The sequence below is a fragment of the Perca fluviatilis genome, chromosome 18 (genome assembly GCF_010015445.1).
Source record: "Perca fluviatilis chromosome 18, GENO_Pfluv_1.0, whole genome shotgun sequence".
Taxonomy (NCBI): domain Eukaryota; kingdom Metazoa; phylum Chordata; class Actinopteri; order Perciformes; family Percidae; genus Perca; species Perca fluviatilis.
Genome location: NC_053129.1, coordinates 13,337,289 through 13,351,899, shown reverse-complemented (window position 1 = coordinate 13,351,899; position 14,611 = coordinate 13,337,289). Strand labels below are relative to the sequence as shown.

The 14,611-nt window shown below is 41.6% G+C and overlaps 1 long non-coding RNA gene across 2 annotated transcripts in view; it reads left to right on the top strand.

Moving 5' to 3' along the window:
* LOC120546199 overlaps window positions 1–12,717 on the top strand; it is a 59,393-nt gene extending 46,676 nt beyond the window's left edge. The window contains exon 4 of one of the 2 annotated variants that reach the window (XR_005636829.1): window positions 12,556–12,717. This is a non-coding gene — a long non-coding RNA (uncharacterized LOC120546199). Of the gene's footprint in view, window positions 1–687; window positions 763–12,555 lie in introns of those variants that run through there. The other variant, XR_005636830.1, reaches the window with a different exon arrangement.
* The last annotated feature ends 1,894 nt before the right edge of the window (window positions 12,718–14,611 follow it).

The window sequence follows — 14,611 nt, the reverse complement described above, 5'->3', positions numbered from 1 at the left end:
AAATAAGAGCCACATACTACTTTTATCAGTTATATAAGGCTTAACAGATGCCAACCACTAATCTAATGATGAATATCAAGTGCAGACTTTGTCAAAAGCTTTTATATTGAAGGTGTTGTGATTTTAGCAAATCTCCAGATCATTTTACCTCTTGAAATTGAAGGAGCTTGGGTAGCTGGTCATAATAAATTATGTCACATAAATCAATCCGCTGAAAAGAAGAAGAAAAAAAAAAAAAGACCTGTGGAAGAAAATCTCCATTCATGATGGGAAGAATGAATGCATTGTCTGAGCAGTACTGTACTTCACTGTACGGCGTTCCGCGTTAAAGAGACAAATCACCCCAGGCCTTCTTGAGTGAAGCATAGTGGGAGGCCAAGATGAATACAGTACATTTCCCCTCTCTGTTTCCCTCTCAGCTAAAACATAGCAATTAAAAAGTCCCCATAGAAGCAGAGCTTGAAGGAGCCAGCAGCTCAGTGAGAGACACAGACCACGGCCTCTGCTCTAATTGAAACAGGGCCTGAAGTCTAACGGCAATACCCACATTTATTTATTTTCAGCCGTTTAACATGTCTGAGATCTTTGTCTCGGAGAGCTAATTGCTCCTTCCGACAGGAAGACCGTGAGTCAATGGGTAGTTTATGTACAAAGAGATTTTAATCTGATCCCTCTCCTTGTTTTCAGCTTCATGGAATCAGCAGAAAATATGGAAAGTATGAGGGTCTTTTCTCAGTGTTATAACAATACAGGATAATCCCCGACTGTTTTACTAAGGTTGGTAAATATTTAAACTGTTTGCCGGGGTGTAAACTTTTGGTTATTGCTCTAGCAGTAGAGGAGAGTTTTGTTTTGTTGTTGCTTGCATCTCTCCAGTCCATTACATCATGAGATCATTTGTTTGAAAGTTTGATTAGGGGTCTCAGAAAATCCACAAAAATGCACAAAATTGTCCGTCCTTTTTGGCCTGGCACATAGTGAATAAAGGCAGGGAAAAAAAAGAAAGCAATGGGTGAAAGGAATGTAATCATGGCTGTGTTCATGGATGTCAGTGCACTGAAAGATCTTTTTAAAATCCCATCCGATGAGTCTCCCAGACCACTCTAGTAAAGTAGAAAATGGGAAATGTTATACTTTCTCTCTCATCGACCACACACTCGCTTGACTAGCTAAGTAACAGAGGAGCAGAGTCCACTTCTGGAGCCCCCTCCCTCCCTTCAGATTGTTTTTCTTACTGTCTTGTGTGTATTTTCAAAATGTCTCTACACAATTTTACATGTGCGTGGATATTTTTTTTTGCAGCTCACTCTTTGCTTCTCCTTGCTGAATTAGCTGAACATCAGGTGAGCAGGGAGGAAGGAACCAAAGACATGGTCACTGGCTCTCGTCTGAGCACATCTGCTTGCCAGCTGTGCATATGTTTACACCTGACCCCAGCCAAGTCACCGTCTGGGTCGCTCCCTCACTCTTCCCTTCACATTACCTCCGTCCACCCCCCTCTCGCAAAGGTTTTCCTTCCTACTGTCGAGGAAACTCTTCAGCTCCTGCTCAAATGAGCTACTGCAGCGATGCTCAGTGTCACTCCTCAATCACACACATCACGCCACCAAGTAGGCCCGGGAAGAGATACCAAAAACTCTTGGAAAATTGGTTAGATTCAAAAGTGATTAAAGTAATCAAAGCAAACTGAGGTTATTGAAGAAAAAAAAAAGGGGGATCATATAAAGTTTGTGGCAGAGACTTAGCCAGCCAGTGCTGGAAAAATGGTGATGGGATGGGACGGATTTCAGAGAGGAAAGGCCAATTCATGGTGGTCATATGTGTCATGGCTCACATATGACTGATACTAAAATTACAGCTTTTTCCCCCATAAACACTAGCATTGCATCATGTGCTTCTGCTTTAGCAAACAATACAAAAAAGACCATCACATTCACATTTCTGTCCTTTCTTTATCCAAATTAAGCTGTTTTGAGAAGACAAGTGTTTACACTCGCACGGACAAGGGGAAGTCTCGGTTTGACTGATTACTAAACAATGCTAATCGCCATGATAAAAATGGAGCATTAAAATCAGCGTTCAATAAACACGAGGAGGGGAGTCACCAGAAGATAGCCTTTGATACAAAGGGGTTTTCCCCTAGTCTTTGTTTTTTTTCTTGCTGTTCTGTAGGTGGCCAACCACTGGGCTAGTTTGGAGTGTAGTGAGACTTTGGTTTAGAGAAGGACTTGGGGTTTTAGCTGTCATTTTGTGGAAACAAACAAATCTTGGTAATCAAAGTCACTGTTTGGAGCGAGTCAAAATCCCATTCCATCTTGTCTACCAACCATGGGTTGTTTCATTAAAGGAATTTGTATTGTATTCTAAGTGCTCTTTAGCTTCCTCTGTTTACACATCTCTGTTATGTTACAGCTATTGTCTGCCTTACAAGTTGTTTTTATTTTATTTATTTTTTTTTTAAATCTCATGAGTTCATGGGTTACATTATGTGAGCGAAAACTGTTTCGAAAATTGTGTAAAAATTACCAGCAGTGCTTTAATTTGGACTAATGAAAGACTTTCATTCATATGATAAAAAATTGAAGTTGTAGGTTACCAAATGTAGTGTGGCAAATTTCAATCATCTGTTAAAATGTTTTTGTACCATGACATAGGTGAGGTTGGCGACAAAATCCTTCCAATTGTAGCTCATAAATACACTGTAATACTGCCAGTGTTGCTTTATAAGGGAGTCATGTAACTTTTTCTGAAAATCACTCCCACACAGAGGCCTGACAGCCTTCGTCAGGGGCCAGGGGGGCCACGAGAGCCAATGGGGGCCACATGGATGAGCACGGCCTGGTGAGCCAGACAGTTACGGATCGCTTGCTTTTAATTAGCGGCTTCACATGCAGTCCGTGTGGAGCTGCAAGCCCACCGCAAACGCATGGAAGATGTGACAGTTCCCCCTTTGGGAGACACGGCCCGGGGAAAGGCTCCGGTATTACTGCAGCGTCTCGACTCAACACAATGCCCAATGTGCACGCCAGACCCACGGCAATTAGCTTCTAAGGTTCCCCCTCGTTCTTTGCCTTCTCTCTTTCTTTTTAATGTCGGAGCTTGGAAAGGCTCAATATAATCAAGTCAAGAAAAGTTTATTCTGTTTAGGATTCCATCTGGTTCCAGGGGGGCTAATTTTAGCGGCGCGCAGAGCGGTATGCAGTGAGGCTGCATGTACCATCCTACTTAGAGCGGTGGGGGGAGAGCTCAGCGCAGACACCCAGGCTCCTAGGCAATAGACTGGCCGACTGGTGTTTCTAAACACTGCTGTAGCCGTAGCTCCCATCACTCAGCACACTCTGTGTTCCAACAAAATGTGTCCCTCTGGCACTTACCACAGGATCCAAGACTCTTTCACCCCCTCCAACCCCCTCCCCGATCCCTCTTGCCCCCTTCTCTTTCCTCACCCTTTCTTTTTTGCTCCGTATCGGTAACTTTTACTGTGTTTCAGCGGTTGAGTATCACCTCAGCTGAGGGCCCTGCAGAGAGAATGACTGCGCTCCAAGCTGTGATGCTTTGTGGTGATAGTGCTGATTGGATGTGGCACTTGAAATTACCTCGGTCTGACTACGCAGTCATTACGTACGCCTGCATCATTTACAAGCAAGACGGAACGGCAAAATTCAATTCACTTGGAAAGTATCATCTTTGTTTCTCCATATGATGATTGCAGGATTGTGACAAAACATAACTCTAATTTCAAGGTTAAAAGCGTTGTCTCAGGCCTCTCAGACTGAACGTGCACATATGGATTTTCCATTTTACAGTGTGGCAAACGTATATTGTATTCATTACATATCATACCTGTACGTGAGTGGAGTTTTTGATAACAGATTTAAATGTATTTTGATTTGATGTCCCACAGTGCATCAAGCACATCAATCTAATTTATTGCCACCTGCAGATGTACAGTATGGTGAAGAATCACACTTGACTGAACAGCTTTCACAATGTAAGGATCTTTTAGGTTGTGGAAAATGATGGCCTGACTGTGGATGTGTCGGCCTCATCCTTTCGGGTTGTGTTTGACTCTGCTGAGATGGGGAATAGAGGCAGACTTGTCCTCTGTCAGGCTTGCATTACACCAGAAGGGAAGCCTTTTCACGCCTAGCTGAAGAAACTTGAGAGAGCTTATATACGAGCTCTGTGGGACCCGAAGAGTCCAGTAGTGATTCAAACTGGTTAAGAATAACACACCCTCACCTACTAAGTACTGTTTGGGCTAATATTTTCTCTTTGGAAAAAAAGCCTCTGGTCAGAGCACTGATTTGTTCTCGTCTCTGGACTGTCATTTGTCATTTTACAATGTATGTCAGTTTTCGCCCTCTGTGAAAACGCTGTGAATCCCCACTGACCATAAGTAGATTGTTTATGGTTTCACTAATTTGAATTTAAGGTATTTGATGGATCATGGACAAGAGCAGCAGCCACATAATCACTGCACTGAGGAATTTATACCCTCCATAATTAACAGGCTTATAGTGAAAACATCATGGCTTTTTAACCATGGTATTATTTGTGCCCTGCTAATCAGAGAAATGTCTATTGCGCGTAACATACAGCTGGGGGTTATAAGTATCAGTAATGTGTTAATTTCACGTTTTTATAGTGGCAATGGGGGATTTTACTTTCCTGTAATTAATAAAATGTAATTTGTGCAAACAGTGTAAAAGGCGATTTAAAGACAGCGAATGAGAATTACAGGGACTGAAATAATAGCTTACTTCATCAACGGTTTAAATGTACTACTAATAGTCAAGTAACTTAAAAAATCTGTAAGTGTGTGAATAAAAACAATCATTTATCCTTAATGTCCAGTTGTTCCTACCATTTTTCTTTTTCAATAACCCCAAGGAGCAGTATGGATTGGTCATCAGAACATGCCGTTATTAATCTCTGTCTGTAGACTTAACAAATGAAGGCTACAATCATATGGAAACAATCTGGCCCTTGCCCTCGAAGAGACAGAAAACAGAGCCAAATGAAGAACATCCTTTCTCTTAAGACCTGTAATTTGTTTTTATTACCTATTAGGTAAAACACCTCATTTATCAATGTCAAACTTCTCACAAAATGATAGCTGTCCACATGTAAATCAGCTAATGCGATGTATGGTTCAGAATTAAGTGGGCTCTTTCTTATGAAATGCTCTACTCTGTGGGCTCAGTGACCCAGCTCAGCCACCCACGACCAGACGTTTTTCTTTCACAAGGCTGTGCTGGAAAACCAAGCAGAGAACACTTAAAAAGAGAACTGATTAAGCACAGACCAAACTGTGTTCCTGTACCCCACACAGTAGAAGCCAGGAACACGAGCGCATGTGCGTGCTACATGTCCAGGAATTAACGCTGAATAATATTAAACACGAAAAGGCTGAAGAATGGAGAATAATCTCAAATGCAATACGGCGCTTGTCTCACTCTCCTTACCATTACCGCATTTTATTTGAAATGGTAATTTAACACCTATATTAAAAAAAAAAAGGGGGTTCGGAGCTATTTTTCCACATTATCTCAGCGACGACTCAAAGTTTATTGCTTTTACACTCTCTGAAATAAATCCACACAAATATGTTCAATGTTAAACTGCGTACTCACGGCTGCTAAGCTACACGTTACACATAGTCAATAAAAGCTTTGATGCCGAGTATATACTTTCAGTCTACTCTAAATAACTTGCAACTTTATTTCTCCGACATGTATAAATATTTTTCTCTTCATATACCATTGCTTTAAGTTAAACATGCCAGTCAAATTGGAGGATTTTGTCATTTTACGTGTTAGTTCTTAGAGGTGGAGGTGAACTCTCCTAGTCTGCCACTATCCACAACCACCTTTACGATTACTTATTCAACATATTGCACACTATGCCATCATAAGCAACTCGGAACACTACTTTCAGCTCGGCAAAAGCATGATGAATGACAGGTCTCATCTGAGCTGTGCCAAGTAACACAACTCAAAATACATGATACGGAACCATCCAATACTACTGTAGAGCATGTCTGTCAGTCTGGCAGACCTCTCAAAAACAGGGACCACACACTCTTTATTACAGCCAGTAAAATGTCCCAAAGACGTGGCTCGACTGTGCTTTCTGCCTAGCTACCATGAACAATAGTAGGATTGTGCTGCTCGTCTCTTTTTCTTTTTGTAGGCCTATTATTTTTTTCTAGCATTTGTTATTCTCACTTAAACTACAGGCTGGCTCCACGAGTGGGCCACAGTGTCTCAGAACCGAGCCTGCTCAGGCCAGGAAAAACCCGGCGGAGCCAGACGAATAAAAAGCCAAAGCGCCGACGCCGCGCGCCTCCCAATCTGGTTCCTGTCAGGGGGACATCAAGGGAACACCCGCAACGCAATCTCCAAACGTCTCCCCTTCCCTTTTCTCCCTCCCTGCTTCTCTCCCTCCATCTCTCCCCACCCTTGAAGCGATACGTCTTACAGATGACTGAACCATCGCCAAATGCTCCCAAAATGCTTCTTTTTTCTCTCTCTCTCCTCCATCTCTCTTTTTTCCCCCTCTCGTGTCTCTATGTTTGGAGCCAGCCCACATGGATTGGGATCAATTTAGGATGAAATGATAATTACCCTGTCAGTTTCAATTCCGACGTGATGAAGTGAGAAACAGGAAATGTAATAAACATAAATGGAATCTCAAGCACTTTTGATTGGGCACGGAATTGAATCAGACTCCACAAACTTGGTCGAATTGTCAATTCCGTGCCATCCACGCTGAGAGACAGTTATGCATTTATGCCTCGCCTCACACCAAACTGCTGGATAAAGCATATTGCTGCAGATAATTACCGAATTCCACATTCAATACTGAGACTATATGCCTGTTTAGTTTGGAACTTCATACATAAGAAATGACTCGTGTCACATCTTTCCAGAGGGAAACTCCAGAGCCTTTTCCCTCCTTCAAAACCCTCAGCAGAAGCCACATATCTCAGTATATTTGATCGCCGCATCCAGCACCTGAACTAAACTGAGTTTGTCGTTTTCGAGCATATTTGGCGTTGGGAGATCAGTGATAGTGCGCGGCTAACGGTAGCCAGCTCTAACCCTGTCATGTTGGCTATTCCACAGCTGATATATGGAGCTGATTCCTGGCGGGCCGCGCTGCCTGGATTTGTTTAACCCGGCAGATCAACCTTCAGACAGGAGCATGTGTGCAGGTAATGGCTGCCAGATGAGGTGAGGCCAGCTCCTAGAGGCCTAGTGGATGCTCCAGGCGAGCAACGAATAAAGCACACACACACACATGCATACACGAACAAGCAATAGCCGCTCGAACTGTTATGAAACGACAAATGTGCAAATAAAAAAGTCAATATTTAAAAGCATCACAACCCCTTCCCTATTTAGGTGCTTTATTGAAAGTTTTTAGATTTTTAAAATGTTGATACAAACCTGAACTAATTCTAGGCTCCGTTTGCTGCTGCGATGCCAGCGTGGCTTCAAGCTGAGCCCCGTCGCGCCGACGGTTGCCAGATAGTATCTGGACACTGAGAGTGAGAAGTGAATGGACACGGGCTAAAGGCGAGGTTGCCAGGCGGTGTCTGGACATTGGTTTGGAGGAACGGCTGCCTGACCAACCACAGTCTAGCTGAATGAACGGCCCCCTGTAATGAGGATACACTAGAACTAATAGATGTTTCCAGCTTGCATATTCATTCAGCAAACAAATAAATGTAAAAGATTAAACACGGCGGGGGCATCTTTGGCACGAGCCACGGCCACCCAGGTGGCCACAAGGGCTCTGAATGACGAACTTAGCCGACAACCACTCAAACAAAAATAAACAAAAACAACACCATCTTAGTGGGGATGCAACTAATTAATTGTGCATACGTTTTAGAGTTAATATTCTCAATGAATGCATCTTCATATATATAAAAAAAAAATACTGAGCAGTAGATGTTGGCGATTTTAGAATTAGCAATTTTAGTATCTGATTTCATCTCTTTCACACTGTTTTACAGTGTGGCTTTTAGGGGCAAGCTAAAATTAATTCTTTCCCTCAAACGTCGTCATGTTCTAAACTGGTCCGCATGACTGAAAATTAATTTGTTCCCTTCGCTGTACAGACAGTGAACTTGAGCAGTAAATTTCCAAGAGTTAGCTCGGAAAGGATGAAGGAGATCTATCTTAGAAGGAATCATTAGTGAGTGTGCCTCCTGTGATGGGTCAAATAAATTGAAGTAGCTGTTACACAAACCATCATTTTCCCTTCAACATGGTGATTAAAGATCCTTGAGCAATGCAACTCTGGAAAGACACACAGCGAACAGCAAGGGAGGCAAGATGTGGAGAAAAACACAAAAAGAGAAAACGGTACCACCCTGGCTCATGAGGCTGCTTTTACGAGCGGGCTTCTTGTAATTAAAAAAATGAACGGTGTAGCTGATATTTCACTTGACCTTCTGTGTGAGCAGTCGTCAGGCAGGGATCCGCCAGGGAGCTCCCCACATCTCCTGCACTCTAATTTATAACGGCAACCCACCAAGCAGCAGCAACAGGAGAACAAACTAGACCCAGGGGTTTGATAAAGAAGCTTAGCGTTGAAAAGGCCTCCGCTACCAGCAGCCACCCTCCTGCCTGCACAAGCCAGAGAGCAGAGGGGGAGTCAAGCCAAACTTTGCACCTGGCCTGTGCAGAGTCCGCCAAGTCTCTTTCCTGTTCCTGTTTCCTGTTATGACGTGTGTGTGTGTTTTTTCTTTTTTTCTTATTCATTTTCTCTTTTTCTTTTTTCTGGCCATGTAGTTTGGAGCAGGTAAAAGGGCCATTCAAGCATTGAAGCCACCTGGTATAGCAGGTTGAGCAATGCACCAGGGAGTTGTGCTCTGGAACATGTCTGCAGGCAAATTAGTCTGCCTTTACTGATTAGTCCGGCCAGCCTCTCACCTGGCAAACACAATATCACCATGTGACAGTGGAACAGAGGTAACACTGTCAGTTAAGATATGTGAAATATGGTCATGTTGTTTTTTGACGTTATAGATATTATAATTATGAGTGGTGGTAGTATTTATAGTGATGGATGTTTGAGCGTGCAGAGTTTTGTATAACAAAATCAGTATATGGAAAACAAATCTTAATTGTAGCCTTCATGAACTGAATTATGTATTTTATTCAGACATCACAAACACTGTCATTAACAACGAGAATTAAAAAGCTAAGGCACATTCTTACTCAAAAGCCTAATTTATATTTTTAACAATATAAGTTACATTATTATTAGACTATTCACACAGTAGAAATAGAAAAGACACATTTTGTGTGTGTCAGCTGACGAGAACAGTCTTTTTACTCCTGTTATATGACACATGTAAACAAACATGATGGGATGTATTTAATGGCTTCATAAAACTTGAATATCTTCGATTTAGTTTTTGTATTGTCGTATTAAAACTCCTAAATTAATACGTGAGTGATAGGAAGTTCTGAATTTTTGTGGTATGGGTGATACTTTTGGTACATTTAGGTCAGAAATTATGCCCTGTTTCACTCAGATGTTTGTTAATATTTAATATATAAATTCAAGGATCTTTGTTGCATATCATTACTAACTCACCCGCTTTCTACTTCAAAACAGCAGAAAGATGCAACAAGCATTGATGAATTGACTACTATACAACACATTTTCTATTGTTACCAGTTGTGGAAAATAACTTAGTACTGTGCTTTTACTAAACTTTGCGGTACCTCTATATTATTCAAATTATGTAATTTTTCTGCTTTATACTTCTACTCTGCTACACTTCAGAGGGAAATATTGTATTTTACTCCAGAACATTAAACAGATATACTGCACAAGTTACTTACACTTCATCATTTTATAATATATGCATGGCTCTAGATTCAACTACCGGGCAGCATATATAACTTTAACAGTTCAAATGAACTCTACCTCAACCAACTACAACATTAAATTGCTGCTTACATGTTATGCTACAATAAAAATGATCCAGTAATACAATAATACATTACTCACAGGGGCCACTCTACATAATTAATATGTTTATTGGTGCTAATAATACTTGATTATATAATGAATACTTGAATGCAGAACTTTTCCTTGTACTGGAGTATATTTACAATGGGGCATTGCTACTTTTACCTAAAGTAAATAATCGGAATAGTTCCTTCACCACTGATTAGTACTTGAACTCATATTAACATTGTTTACAGATTTTCTTTTTGCTGTAATAAAGCCCCGTGGTTGAACACTGGGTGGCACTGTGCAGGCTGATGCTGAGGTCTTGACAGCAGCAAACAACAAAGCTTAAAGATGGAGAGAAAGTGTAGCCGCCAATCTAACTGGTGGTCCACTCTATCACCGTCCTCCTGCATCAGCATAACACTGCCTGAGAGCTGGGCAATATTTAGCCATAAGAAAATATGAAACCCCGTTTCTATGACGGTAGGCTGAAGTACACAAAAATCTGAAATGAAAACATTTTGGAAGAAAAAATACCCCCAGAAAACGAACTCACATTTCAGCAGCACTGTACGTAATAATTAGTCTGACCACTCTTTTCCTCGCCTTTCTTCCTCTTGTCCTTATCCTCCTCCTCTCCTGCCTCCTCCATAAGACAGAAATAGACGGGCAGATCCCCATGCAGGGTGGCTCTGTGTTTTTATTCAGGATGTACTTTCACTCTATTTTCTCCAAGTGCTACATTTATAATGCTAATCAAATATTTATAGAAAACCCCACATCATTTAAATGGGAGCTGTGCATCTTTTTGTATTTGAGCAAGTGGGACATGCATATGTGTCTAAACATCAGCCTGTGTGTGTGTGTGTGTGTCTAATAGTGTCGGGTATTAGAAAGGCTGCTTATTATTGAATGGACTCTCTGTGAGGTTTCCGAGGCGGGAGGACACCTATTAGGAGGTTAACAAAACACTATCAGCTAATACGACCTGTAATTACACCAGCAGTGAGGAAACGCAGCAAGCTAACACCAGTATGGAAACAATCTGACAATGCAAACACTGCAACTAAGCCACCGCGTGTGTGTATGTACATTTGTAAGCGTGTATGTGGGTGAGTGAGTGCACATAGTGTGTGTGTGTGTGTGTGTGTGTGTGTGTGTGTGTGTGTGTGTGTGTGTGTGTGTGTGAAGGAGGCCTCCTTGCACAGATTGTGGGTGTGCGAACTGTCAAATTGGAGTGGGTGGGTGGGAGTGGAGGGAGCACATCTGGAGGGAATTTATTGTATAATTCAGTCTATTATTGCTGTGGTCGGTGCTTAAGGAGCACGCACACAATTACCGTCCACTCTGCAAGGCTCTTGCGCTGCAAGTGGCCTCTGGCCTAAACTAATAAACTGTGGAGGAGGGTGGAGAGAGGAGAATTCATTTGAGGTTATCATCATCACACTCCTCTCTGCTACCTCTCACACTGACACTTCCCAGAGTTTACAATAAATCAATGAGGAACACCTACTGATCAGGCCCAGATTATGGTCAAATTCTAATTTGAATCTGGTTTTCAAGGTATGAATTAGACACACATTGCTAGAACAGCACATCCCGTGGCACATGGTGAGATTTGCTGAGCTCATGTCCAAGTGTGTTGTTTTGGAGAACTGAAAGTGTAGATTTGAATATTAACTGAACAATTTTCTATGTTTTTCTCTTCATCTTTAATGTAAACCCACTGAAACATTGAGCAGTGGTGGAATGAATGTTCTTTCTGAAAACACTGAAAATAGGAATATTTCAATGAATGTCCTATATGTCGTAGGGCTGCGAGTATTTTCACTATTGATTAATCTGCCGATCATTTACTTGGTCATTGCTTGTTTTGCATGACTAGCAGTCCAAAACCCAAAGATATTCAAGCACAAAATCCTCACATTTCAGAAGCTGCAACCAAAGAATGTTAGATTACTTTTGCTTGAAAAATGGCATAAGCTATTAATCGATAATCGAAATACTGTAGTATGGTATCAGTAATATAGATTTTCTGTTAATCGTCTAATCAGTTTTTTGACTAATAATTTTAGCTCTATTAATGTAATCACACAAACTAGCGTTTCACGTTCACCACAACAGCTCATGTCATTATCTGAATGCATTTTGCAGCTGTCATGTTTCATGTGCAATAAGTAGGTGCATGAGCAAGGGCACTCTATTGGTTTATGAGGTGATGTCTTCTCATATACATTAGTTTGTATCATAAAATGCTCCGAAATAAAACCTACCTCGCCTTTTCCATTTCAGCAGCCTCTAGGAACAGACCGGTGAGGCGTCTAGAATAAAGTATTTACCAGGGGAAAAATGTGCTCAGGCCAGGCAGTATCTGGCTCAGGCAGCCCCGAATGACCCACAGTGTGTGTGTGTGTGTGTGTGTGTGTGTGTGTGTGTGTGTGTGTGTGTGTGTGTGTGTGTGTGTGTGTGTGTGTGTGTGTGTGTGTGTGTGTGTGTGTGTGTGTGTGTGTGTGTGTGTGTGTGTGTGTGTGTGTGTGTGTGTGTGTGTGTGTGTGTGTGTGTGTGATTTAGGAGCTCCCAACAGCGCTGGCGAGGAGCTCGTAACCCAGAACAATAAAGCGCTTCCCCTCCCAGCCTCCTGGCGGTGACCTCCGCTGAAAGTTGAAGGTTCAACTAGCTACACGTGTCAGGGTTGTGACCTTTCACCCCCTCAGCGTCTCGCTCTCCTGCTCTTTTTTTTTTTCTTCCTCTTCTCTCCTGCCTTTTCACTGACTATCTCTTGCCTCCTCTCCTGCTTTCTCTCCCATTATTAACCCCTCAACACACCCCCAACCCATTTCCTCCCCATACCACTTAATGACACTCTGTCTTGCTGTCAAAAGATTGGATTCTATCATTACTGATTCGTTAACTTTCCATTTCAAATGCTTTTTTTTTTTTTCAATCAAAAAATGTATTCCGCTATTATTTTGGTCAGGCAGGTTTCCAAAGCTGCATTCTACAGGCTGACAAAATTGCTGCTTGTGTTGCTTCAGAAGAATTGCAAATACACAACGCGTAGACACACTAGTCATGGGCTATGCATAATGTTTTGATTCTCTCTGCCTTAGTTCTTAGGAACTACCTGACTCTCCCAGTTCTCTCTCTCATGTCTGTACGTGAAATACAAAGCTACAGCTAGCAGTTGGTTAGCTTAGGATAAAGTCTGAGAACAGGTAAGAGCTAGCCTAGATGCTGTTCAAAAACTGAAGTGTATAAATGATAAGTTGTGGGTTGACATGTTTTTTCTAAGCTAAGCTAATCAGCAACTGGCTGTGGCCTTATATTTTCCGTATAGATATGAGAATGGTATCGATACCTTCACTAAATTTTGAATGATTCCCTTAAATTTCTAAATGACAGCCTCAAACTCTGACGTCAAACTGATCTCTGTGGTTCAGTTTCTTTTAGAGATACTTTGTTTAAAGCAATTTGCATAAGTCAATACATTGGATGGATAGATAGATAGATAGATAGATAGATAGATAATTGTGATAATTTCTTGTTATCGGCTCCTGTTTCACAATACAACCGCAGTATTATGTCTCGCCCGTGAGGTGTTATGTCTGCCGGGTGCAACGCAGTCCCCAGTCTGTGGATTCACTACAGTATTCACGGATATTGAAATAGCTTGGGATGAAGTGAGTACTGAATCAGGAATGTGCTTGTGGCAGATCTCCACCCCTGATAATATAGGGTGTTTTTTTCCCCCCAAGTGGTTTTGGCCACTTGTTTTTCTCTCTGTTTTTTTCTCCTGTTGTATGCTCTGTCACTCTTCCAGTAACTGTGTATATGTTTGTGTGTGTGTGTGTGTGTGTGTGTGTGTGTGCCCGTGTGCGTGCGTGCGTGCGTGCGTGTGCTTTAAGGAGGTTTGTTTTTATTCCGGTTGCTGTCTGTGTTTGTCGTTACACTATCTTTACAAGCCTTAGGTGGTGAGTTGGAATGTAAAGTCCAAAGAACACAATAAGTTCTGCTGGTTACACTTCCTATGCGTAACCTCTGGGCTATGCTTTATCCATTTATCGGGCTTATTCACTTCTTATTCACGCTACTGTGAGAAAGCTTTTGTGGCCTGTTGTGGTAAATAAGTGTGTGCTTCTGCATTTGGTCATTACTGTGTTTTCTTGGCTTTTTTTAACGATGAAACTGATTTTACAAGTGTGCTGTTTATTATGATGGTAGTAGTGTTAATACGATTTAAAGATAGTTCCCTAACTGCTGAGGTGGAATGAATGATTTTGTAGGTTAAAGAGAGGTAATTCTCAAAGATTATTATAGCGCAGCTAAAAAAAAGTAATTTTGACAGGCTGTCATGACGTAAAAAGACACACTCTAGAATATCAAAGCACTGGAGGCGCTTCAGAGGGAGATCAAACATGCACACTAAACAGGCATGTCCATCTTAATACTTCATTCATTTAATACTGTGAAACAGCATACAGTAGTCTAAATGATACCCTACTCTTTTGTCTGTCCCAATGTGCAATTTACACAGCTTGGTGATTTGGTCAGATGGAGACCACACGATGAAGGGTGATAGACCACAGACCAAGTGGCAAAAGGACAGGAAATATGCGATGAAATGTGC